Source organism: Microtus pennsylvanicus, chromosome 7 (assembly GCF_037038515.1).
Source record: "Microtus pennsylvanicus isolate mMicPen1 chromosome 7, mMicPen1.hap1, whole genome shotgun sequence".
Taxonomy (NCBI): Eukaryota; Metazoa; Chordata; class Mammalia; order Rodentia; family Cricetidae; genus Microtus; species Microtus pennsylvanicus.
In genome coordinates, this window is record NC_134585.1 from 34,920,817 (window position 1) to 34,932,587 (window position 11,771).

Genomic DNA, 11,771 nt, shown 5'->3' on the forward strand with positions numbered 1-11,771 from the left:
ATGAAAGCGTCTTTCATTTCCATCCCCTAGAAGGAAATACATAGAAATATGTCAAAATGTTAAGAATGAAAACAAGTAATACAGTTTACATTATTCTTTGGTTGGGGTGTATGTGGTGTGTGTGTGAGTGTGTGTGTGGTGTATGTGTGTGTATTGTATGTGGTGTGTGTGTGTGGTGTGTATGTGTATTGTATGTGTGGTAGGTGTGTTTTGTGTGATGTGTATGTATGTGGGTGTGGTGTATGTGTGTGGTATATGGATGTATGTGTGGATATGGATGGGTGGTGTGTAGGTGTGTGTGGTGTGTATATGTGTGTGTGCAGTGTGTATGTGTGTGAAGGGGACCATGTGCACACACATGTGAAGGTGGGAGGTGTACACTGAAAACCTGCTGAGACATCCAGTCTTGTGGACTGAGCAACTACTGGATTCTTAGACTTCCCATTCACAACCAGTCACAACCAGTTACTGTTGGATTAGTTGGACTGTAGCCTATAAGTTTTGTTAATAAATCCCATATGTATGTATATATGTATGCATATATACATATCCCATATATAGCAGAAGTAGCCAGTTTATGAAACAGAGTTGAGGATTAATAACTAGATCCTCAGACACAGGGCCTAAGAGAAAGTAAACCTCTCTGAAATAAGGCAACCTCAAGAGCATGGGTGTGGGCTTCTCAAAAGAACTTTGGTTCATTGTTTTTAGAATAGCCTACGTAGAATTTTGGTTGTGGATGAATACTCTCTTTAAAGTATTGTTAAGAAACCTAAATGAGGTCGCTGGGTGGTTCCTGAGCTCTAGCTGAATATTATATTTTACCCACAGAATTACAGTAGGTAAAATGAAAGTTTAGCCCACCAGGCTGTGGGAAAGCAGGATCGCTTTATCCCACTTTGTAAACAAAGCTAACGGTCTGTTTGAAGTTCCCAGGCACTGTCTAGGGGGAAAAATGAGGCAACACTCATTTTCAAATACATTTAGGCGGTGGTACAACATGGCGCAGGGACAGCGCAAGTTTCAGGCGCAGAAACCTAAAAGCAAGGCGGCAGCTGCGGAGCGGAGCCGAGGGCCGAGGAAAGGCGGTCGAGTCATCGCTCCCAAGAAGGCGCGCGTCGTGTAGCAGCAAAAGCTGAAGAAGAGCTTGGAAGTGGGGATCCGGAAGAAGATTGAGCATGACGTGGTGATGAAGGCCAACTCTAGCCTGCCTAAGAAGCTTACACTGCTGAAGGGTGCATCGAAGAAGACAGGGGCCACCACCTCCAACAAGACACCATCCTAAAGGCACTGGGACTTTGCACGTGACCCCACAGGCTGGCCAGACCTGAAGAGGACCCTGTTCCAGTTCTGATGGCACCTGGGACAGCAATGGGCAGGTGATGATAAAGCTGGAAGCTTCCTGGTACTGAAGAGGCACTCGACTTCCAGTGGGTGACACGCTGTAATGAACCTGGCTCTGTTGTCCCACCAGCTCTCAAACAGTTCAATTGAGAGGCCATTTGGAGGCTAGGTGAGCCTCACTGGCCTCCACAAGAAACTTCTCCCGCCCATGCAGTGCCCTTGACAGCCACTGACCCCAGAACGAGCGATGCCATCTATACCTGTAGCTGGCAGCTGGGAATTGTCTCTTCCCCGGGTCACTCCAGTCACCTAGTGTTCTCACTGTCCTGTAAATAAAGAAAGGTTCCGTTATCTTCAAAAAATATATACATTTAGGCTCTCAGCCTGGTTCCATGTTATTTAAGCAGAATCTATCTCCATGCAGAAGGGGTATTAATATTTCAGCAGCTCTTTTCAAGCGAGTGTTGTCAACTGTGCTGGAGTTCTTTCTTCTCTGCTGGTGAGGAGCTTCAATCAGATTCTGGGCTGAAAGAGTGTGCTATTCATCCCAAGCTGACTTCTACCTGAACCTCCCTCCCAAGTGCTGGGATTACAGGCATGGACCTTCCTGCTCTGCTTGGCTGTGTTGTATAGGAGTCATTGCTGGTATACACAGAGGTATTCTTTTGAAGGAGCTAGTGGAAGCAATGTCATTCCCAGGAAATCAGACTGCTCAACCTGTGTATGTGCTTTCCTAAGTGAGGAACTCACAGGTGTACCCTGCAGCACAATGGTGTGGAGGCCCCTTCGATGAGTCAGCCAGCAGAAAAAAGAATCTCATATTCGATTGATCGACACTGAGGCTTCAGAAATATCCAGTTCCACCTGTGATATTAAGCAATAACTCTTGCACTGGCCTGAAGGAGCCTGTGTAGCTCAGTAGATCTGGCTGATGAAGACACTATGAATTAACTCCTAAAGAGCCAATCCTGGTTCTACAGCTGTGCTGTTGGAGGGTTCTCTGTCCCTCACCCAGTAACAGTTACTGCTTATATAACCATGGGGAGGGGCTTTGCTGGGTGACCGCTGGAGCTAGGGTCCCAATCTCCTGATTCTGCTTGTTCTGTTTCTCTTTGATTTATCTGTACCCTGTTGGCAATTACAATAAAACAGTCCCATACTAGCAGTGAATTGTAGCTGATCTCTCCTCTCTCTCTCTCTCTCTCTCTCTCGTGTTTGTGAAAATACACAGGTGGGGATCAGAAGACAACTTGTAAAAGCTGGGTCTTTCCCTCTATAGTGTGAGTTCCAAGGCCTGAATTCAGATCATCAGGCTTAGAAGCAAGAACCTGTATCTGCTGAGTCACCTCACCAGTCTTCTGGTGTTTTCCTTTTCTTCCTTTCTTCTTTTTCTTTATCTTTCTTTCTTTTCACTTTGGAGCCTGTCCTAGAACTCACTCTATAGACCAGGCTGGCCTCAAACTCACAGACTCCGCCTGTCTCTGCCTCCCAAGTGAAGGGATTAAAGGCATGTACCACCATCACCCTGTGCCTTCTGGTGTTTTATTTCTTGATAATATTTTCTTACTGTGACTTTATTTTTTTTTAATTTATTTATTTATTAAGGATTTCTGCCTCCTCCCCTCAACTGCCTCCCATTTCCCTCCCCCTCCCCCGATCAAGTCACCCTCCCTCATCTGCTCAAAGAGCAATCAGGGTTCCCTGACCTGTGGGAAGCCCAAGGACCGCCCACCTCTATCCAGGTCTCCTAAGGTGAGCATCCAAACTACCTAGGCTCCCACAAAGCCAGTACGTGCAGTAGGATCAAAAACCCTCTGCGATTGTTCTTGAGTTCTCAGTATTCCTCATTGTCCTCTATGTTCAGCCAGTCCGGATTTATCCCATGCTTTTTCAGACCCAGGCCAGCTGGCCTTGGTGAGTTCCTGATAGAACATCCCCATTGTCTCAGTGTGTGGGTGCACCCCTCGCGGTCCTGAGGTCCTTGCTCGTGCTCCGTCTCCTTCTTACTGTGACTTTAAAAGAAGTCCACTACCCACAACTGAAGCCATAGCTACAGTAGAAGTTGTGTAGTTCCTTTTCATCGGTGGGATGCCATCATTCCAGCTGTAACCTGCCCTGGCCCCTTCCATTACCTATTGTGTATCTTCTCCCACCAAGAGCGCCCTCTGCAGCACACAGAATATGCTTGTTTTGTTCTCTAAGTCTGGGGCGCAGAGCTGCAATGCATAACCATTAAGCAAATCCACAAGTATTTGCTGACTAAATAGACGAGCGGAAAAACGAACGAGAGCGTAAATGAATAAGACAGAATGATGTATTTTTCAGGCCGCTTCTACCACTGACACAGAAAATAAATCCACTTCCTTATGTTCAAATTAGGGCTCCATGAAAAGCTAATTTAAAATGCAAGGCAGACTTAATAAATGAGAAGAAATGAATGAGTTAGAAAATCACCATTAGCACGGCACTGGTGTGATTGCTCTAGGCAATCGAAGGATGCTGAAATTAATGGGTGGAACTCTTTGGGGACACAAGGAATTTACACAGGCTGGAATTGTCTCCTGAGAGGTGATTAATTACCACGTTGGGCACAGAAGTCTTTGGAGAGGACTGTTGTGAAATGCATGCATTGTCCACAGAGTCCCCCCTGCTAAATGCAGGAGCCTGCACAGCGCTTACACACCTTGGAAAACAAAATTGCCCTTGGTTGAGTAGACTGATGTTTTCCCCAAAAAAGAAAAGCCACAGCTGCAAGATGCTGGGAGACTCATGATTCTAGAAAGTCAAATGTTACAGACCAGACCCAAATTATCCTGAGCTGCTTTTAATCCCTCTGAGAGCAGTTCATTGCCTGGCCCTGTGTCTGTCCTGACATTCCTGTAACTATCAAGACCTTTAAAACACATCCTTAGCCAATCATGAGTACTGACAGATATTAGTATCTGACATCTATAGAAGGGTATGTGTGTGTGGTCTGCTTTGCTGTATCTCAGCTACAATATGCTCCCTACCAATGCATTTGGTTTTTTGTAAAGAGTTATTTATTTATTATTATGTATATAGTGTTCTGTCAGCATGTATGCCTACAGATCAGAAGAGGGCACCAGATTTCACTATAGATGGTTGGGAGCCACCATGTGGTTGCTGGGAATTGAACTCAGGACCTCTGGAAGAGCAGTCAGTGTTCTTAACCTCTGAGCCATCTCTCCAGCCCCCTACCAATGTATTTGATAGATGACCTATGACTTTCTTTGTTCTGTAACTAATACAGTCTCACATAAGCATTCTCCAATCGAGCATGCCTTTTGGGGTCATGAATCCACACTCCCAGGACAGTGTCACTCATATTTTGCACAACCATAAGCTAATTATCTTTATTTTAAGAGGGGTTTTTTTGTATTTTGTATCAAGTTGAGAGTTCTTGGAATAGCATAGAAAGATAAATAGGGTAGCTTTACAGTAGGAAATCACAGGGAAGCCACTTTAGCCAAGGGATCTACACCCATGTCCCCTGCAGCAAGTCATGTTGATGGCCAACAGGATTCTATGAGAAAGCACCATCAGACGAAGACACTGGGAAACCCACACCCAGCTACATTCTCTACACACACCTGAGCAGCATGCTTCAGATAGGTCAAGGTCATGAGAAACAATGAAAGGTAGATGGACAGCCGCTGGGGAGAGGAGAGACAGTGAGATTCAAATGCAACCTGGCCTGATTTGGTTCTTATTACAGAGTAGAAAGTTTGAGAGACAGTTGAGGACTCTGTTGGCAAAAGACTTGATGGGCAAACATGGTGTGTGGACCATCAACAGCCGTCTAAAAGCTAGGCAAGGCAACACACCTATAACCCCAGTTCTGGGGGCAGGTGGCAAAACCAGAATGACCTAGGGGACTCAATGGCCAGCAACTCCAGACGAACTTGAGAAGCCTGTGTTCAACAAGAGACTGTCTCAAAAACTAAAGGGAAGAGCAACAAAAGAAAGAAATCTTGATGCCAACCTCTGGTCTCCATGTTCTTCTACATGGATGAATGCACACACCCGCACACACAATACACCCATGCATGCATGCACCCTCCCCAAACACCAAACAAAAACCCCAGAAGAATTAAACACTAGAGCACAAAATGACAAAATCTGATAACATCTGTAGCTTAGCACATAATGTCATGCTGAAGTTAATCCATTCGTTTTGGCCAGTGAACTACAGTTATGGAGATACTAACGAAAAGAAAGGCCGTGAAGGAAGAAAGAGCTATTTCTCTCTTCATAAACCTTCTGGAGGCCTGAAATCATCGCAAAACACTGTTAACCAATGAAAGACAGCCAGGCGGTAAGAGATAAACACAAATGAACAACCTTCAATATTTCTTCTTCTTCTTCTTTTCTTTCCTTCTTCCTTTCTTCCTTTCTTCCTTTCTTTCTTCCTTTCTTCCTTTCTTTCTTTCTTTCTTTCTTTCTTTCTTTCTTTCTTTCTTTCTTTCTTTCTTTCTTTTGTTTTTTGTTTTGTTTTGTTTTTTGAGACAGAATTTCTCTGTATATCTTTGGCTGTCCTGGAACTCATTCTGTAGACCAGGCTGGCCTCAAACTCACAGAGATCCTCCCAAGTTCTAGGAATAAAGGTGTGTGCCATCACTCCTGGCTTAACCCTCCTCTCTCTGCTGGCTGCTGATCTTACATTCCCAGTGCACTGGCAACGGAAATTCACAGTTGAGCTCATGATCCGACTGACTTCTGGTTGGCTATTTTCCTCTGGTTCCGCCACAGGCAGTCTCATTCATAAGTACCTGACAAAATTCCTGCACCTTAGGCTGAAAGAAATATCGTGGGTAAACACTGCTCTAAAGCAACTACAACAATCAATGAGAATCTTCTGCAAGTAAATTACTTGCATTTGTCCCCAGTCTCATTGTCTTTCTGAATGTCTCCTCAATGCTGGAGGCCCTCTGAGAATAGACTCCCCAGTTGGAGAAATGAGGACGATATTTTCAATGGCTGATTTTCTGATGATTCATTTACAAATAGGCTCTGTAATAAGATCTAACTTATGAGGGGCATCAAGATCTTGTCACTGGAGAGTTTATGGTCCATAATTGGACATGCAGGAATGGTTCACATAGGCCAGGCAAGGGGAATACAACGTAGCTTCATTGAGGGCAGAGGCAGTGCATAAGGAACGTGTGTGTGTGTGTGTGTGTGTGTGTGTGTGCGCGCGCGTGTAAGTATGAGTGCCGGTACCTGCATGTACACATGTGTGTGGGAACCAGAAGCTGATGCTAGGTATCTGCCTCAATCATTTTCCACATTATTTTCTGAGTCAAGGTCATTCACCGAGCCCAGTGCTCACTGATTCCGCTAGACTGACAGTCGAGAATGCTCTAGGAATTAGCCTGTCTCTGCCTCTAGAGCACTAGGGTTGTAGGCACATGCTCTGCCTGGCTTTAAGATTGGATTAGTTTTGATAGGAAAAAGTATTGACTATGTGTCTCAGAACATTTTGTGCTGCTTGACAGAGTGCTGGGGAGTTAGAATGAGCCTGTCTGCCTATGACAGAAGAGACCAGACTCGTAGCTTTGAACCTTCTTGAAATTGGCATTTGTGTGTTCAGAAAAGTGGATAGAAATCTGATGAATCAATACGCCCCTTCAGGTCCTACCTTGTAATAATGTTAGCAGGAATAAAGATATTCTTTAAAATATTTTATGTGTGGATTTACTCTTTGACAATTTCATATGTGTTTACAGAGACTTTTGATCACATACACCCCATTATCTTCTTTTATCCCCATCCAACTGATGTTACCCTTTGTCTTCCCCAAAATTCCCATTATACTTTCGCGCGCGCGCGCGCGCGCGTGTGTGTGTGTGTGTGTGTGTGTGTGTGTGTGTGTTTATGTCCTACTTAGCTTAATTAGATTGTTTCCATCACCATGAGTGGGAGGGTATTTATGGTAGCATGGGAAACTTATCAGTGTCTACACCACTGAAGAAAATAATTTCCTCTTTCCCAGTAGGAATGAAGGTATTCTGAAGAGACATCTGCATCCTTCCCATTCACTACCTGGTTATTGAAATAAAGAATCCAAGAAATCACAATCTCTCCAGGAGTCAAATGTTGAAAAGCCTAATGACAGCCAGAAAGGGTGCCTGTCTTACCGGGAGATTTCAGTTTTAACAACTTGTCAGACCTCCTTGCAAGAGGTTTGATCAAGCCCTGATCAAGGCTGCTTAGTTAATAGAAGGCCCCTTCCCTTTAAACTCAAACCTCTGATCTGGGATATTGGCTCCAAGGGTAAGAGTACAAGCTGCTTCTTGCAGAGGACCCAGGTTTGATTCCCAGCACCCACACGGTGGCTCACAACCACCTTCAGCTCCAGCTCTAGGAGCTCTTGTGCCCTCTTATGACCTCCTCATGGGATCAGGCACACATGGAAGGCGCATACATATTTGTATGCCAGAAAAATATTCATATACATAAAATACACTAAATTACCCATAACATCCATTTCTGAATATGCAACAGATCTAAGATAGAAGCAATGAAGTAAAAATAAATAAGTCTTAAGCGTAAAGCTCCTGTCAGTACCCTGAAGATGGACTGTGAGAGTTAATGGCTGTTGGACTTCAGGATTTGGCCCTGATTCCATCAGCAACCCCATTGTTACACTGGGCATTACACTTCAACACATGCTTTGGGTGGACATAGTCAAACCATAGCATGAAAGCTTTGGCTGAATTTTCAAGTGCTGTGCCCAGATGTGTACCTCAGTGCCCTGCTCACCCAGTATTCTGGGCTGGTTCTGGCTTGTAGGCTCCGTAAACTTGGATAGAAGGCCCTCTCTTGAAGGAGAGGTTTAAGAGAGTACTTTAGAACCCCTTCGCCTGCATGTTCCTGCACAGCCACATATGAGAGGGTGTTAAAGGTCACAGGTGTTAGCATCCTTGGTGGAAGAGTTGCAGCTTTGACCTGAGAGTGAGCCTTGGACCATGCCACTGGGAGGAAGGTAGGCACGGAGCTGGAATAGAACATAGAGAATAGTCTATAATTTATGACATGGTGACAGTGACACAGATCTTTCTGTTTGGCAGGAATCAACAAGAACATTAGTTAGAGCACAAAGCCTTCAAGCCAAGGGATTCTGACACAGTAGCTCCAACCAAAGAAGAGAGAGCCTCATGCCATGTGGAGCTTATGTTTTGGGTCATCTGATCTAGGGATACATATGTTTAAAATGTGCATTTTTCTATCTATAAAATACTACTGATACTTACAGTAGAAAAAGAAAAAATGCTTGAGCTGGCTAGTTTTACATCAACTCGATGCAAGCTAGAGTCATTTGGGAATAGGGAACCTCAACTGAGAAAATGCCCCCATCAGAATGGCCTATGGGCAAACCTGTGGCTAATTCTCTTGATTGATGGTGGATGTGGGAGGACTCAGTTCGCTATGGGCAGCGGCAGGTGGTTCTGGGTGCTAGGAGAAAGCAGGCTGAGCAAACCAAAAGGACTAAGTACACAGGCCTCTCCTTGAGCTCCTGCCTTCAAGCTCCTGCCCCGACTTCCCTTGGATGATGTGACACAAGATGAAATAAACCCTTTCCTCCGCAAGCTGCGATGACCATGGTATTTTATCACAGCAATAGAAACCTAACTAAGACAGATGCATTTAAAATAAAATGAAAAGTATTCACAAGCTCAAATTTTGAAGCACGCCATAGATTTAAGACAGAGACATAAAATAAAAATTGTGCACTATTTGACTTCCTAAACACCTGTCATCCCAACACTCGGATGGCAGAAGCAGGATTAAAAAGGAGTTCAGGGCCAGCATGGCTACAGTGAGATTCTGTCTCAAGAACCTGAATAATTACAAAAATAGAAACACCAATTAAAATACAGATTCTAAATGGATAAAACTGGTCATTTAAGTACATTGAGCTTTAGGAAATATGAAAACCATCAGTATTATAAAAGATGCTGTTTAATGATTTATGTACAACCAAAGAGGAAATATCAGCAATACAAGTAAAAGACAGAATCAATATTCATAGTGTAAGGAGGATCGCATTAACAAGAAAGAGAAGCCAGTAGAAGTATTGGAAGTAACTGTGATGCCAGAAGCGTCAACTATACACAAATAAAGAACACAGCTTTATCAATTACTTTTAAAAATAAAAATTTAAGCCATAAAGACACATCATTTTTGAGCAAAAAGAAAAAATCTAAAAGCAACATTGACACAGTATTGGCAAGTAAATTGAAATTGATGTTTGTTAATGGTAGCAAAGCCAATTTGTATAAATTAAGTAATTTACTGTACGAGGGTGTTGAAGATGAGTTGCTACATTTATCAAAGTTTAAAGTTTGCATGGCATTACATTAAGAAGTTCCACCTAGAGCAAGATACTTCCAGACATATTTGCATACGCATACACACATATCAATAAGGCTAACGTTAAATAAAGGTATGAGGCAAGCAGGAAAACATACATAGGAAAAAATAAGCATGTAACCCAGTTAGAACATGTGCAAAATAACTTGAACAGATGCTTCTCAACAAAACAAACCAATTTAAAGGGGCTGAAAAGATGGCTCATTGGGAGAAGGCACCAGCCACCATGCCGGACAACTTGAGCTCAATCCCCAGGTCACGGTGGAAGGATTGCACCAACTCCAACAAACTCCCCTCTGACTTCCGCATACACTTGGTGGCATACATGTGCGTATACAAAGTCAACAAGTAAGAGAATGAGTGAATGTAAAGATATTTTAAATGGTTAAATAGGCATAAGTGCCCAAGAGACCCAGGAAAAATGTTTGACTGCCAATGAGAGAAACTCAAGTCAAAACCACAGGGAAATAATCTCCCATACCCATGACAGTGACTGCTACCCAAAAGACAAAAGATAATGCGTGCTGTTGAGGAAGTGGAGAAAGCAGAATCTCTCTGCAATGTTATGGAAATGCAAATTAGTACATACAGTAGGGAGAATATCCTGGAAGTTCCTCGGAAACTGAAATGGCATCACCACCTGGTTCGGCACCCTGCATCTGGTCCAGCACCCTGCATCTGGTCTACCATCCCGCATCTGGTCCAGCACCCTGCATCTGGTCTACCACCCTGCATCTGGTCCAGCACCCTGCATCTGGTCCAGCACCCTGCATCTGGTCCAGCACCCTGCATCTGGTCCAGCACCCCGCATCTGGTCCAGCACCCTGCATCTGGTCCAGCACCCTGCATCTGGTCCAGCACCCTGCATCTGGTCTACCACCCCGCATACACACACTGCACCCACTGCTGAATCTCTGTGATAATTCTCTTCTGTTCTTATTTTTAAAAATACTATTAAATTATTTTATGTAAGTAACAGGTACCTTAATTTTAAATTATTTGTGAGAAAGAAAAAATAATAAATTTTAAATCCATAAACATTTATACTGAAGGAGCAAAACAAACTCCATTTTGAGAAAGAACTTCATTTTAGACAGGACCCAACTAGGGGGTGAATGCAGCCCAGCAAAGTCATAAACATTCCCAAGAAACTGTGCCTGCCCTGGTCAAAGTGACCCCACCAGGATGTCTTTGAACGTTCTTGTCGGTACCTGATTAACAGCCGTTTTGACTGTTCTGAAATTCCCCTACATCCCAACCAACATATTTAGAAATTGTATACTCTTACCCTTTTACCCAATCCCAAAACGCCAAGCTTGTGCCACCCTGCCTGCAGTTTTTCCCTTTAAAACCTTATTACCCTGAGAGCTCAGGGCCGGTTTTCCCCCACCCGCTGTGTTGGTATGTTGGATTGCAGTCCTAGTTAGCTAATTTCTAACCCCCAGTGCATTTGCGTGGGATACCAGCTCTGTGGTGGTCTTGTTTCGGGGTCCCGTGACAGGAGCACAAAAATACAATCAAGAATAGCTTGCATGAAGCCTGGGTCTATAGCATTACAACTATATTTAACGGTTTTAACCTTAAGATCAGGTAGAACATCTTCACAGTTAAAAAAGAAAAAAGAAAAACCCCTTTCAAAAACATTTTGAGGGGCTGGGGCGATGGTTCTTAGTGAGTAAGAATGTTCGCTGCACACGCACAAGGACCTGAGTTCAAACCTCCAGCAACCAAATAAAAAAGCTTTAGTGCCATGACAGACCGCCATCTCTGCCAACGCAATAATCCAAATCAGACCAAATCAAACCAAATTAGAAAAGGGCCCAAGTTTAATGGAAGCCCGTGCTCCCTGGTGTTGCTCTGGGAAAGCACAGAGAGGGGAAAGGTCAACCAGAACGACCATGCTTGTTCTCTGGGGGAGGCAGTTTAAATGGCCTGTGGGAGTGGTCTTGACCCTCTCTGAGGAGGGGTCACCATTTGGGGGCTTTCTCCGAGGTGGATGAACTGTGACAACTCCCAGGGGAGGTGGCTTGAAA

The 11,771-nt window shown here is 44.0% G+C and overlaps 1 pseudogene; it reads left to right on the forward strand.

The window, feature by feature from the left end:
- The first annotated feature begins 996 nt into the window (after positions 1 to 996).
- LOC142853703 (leydig cell tumor 10 kDa protein-like) lies at positions 997 to 1,518 on the forward strand (annotated as a pseudogene).
- The last annotated feature ends 10,253 nt before the right edge of the window (positions 1,519 to 11,771 follow it).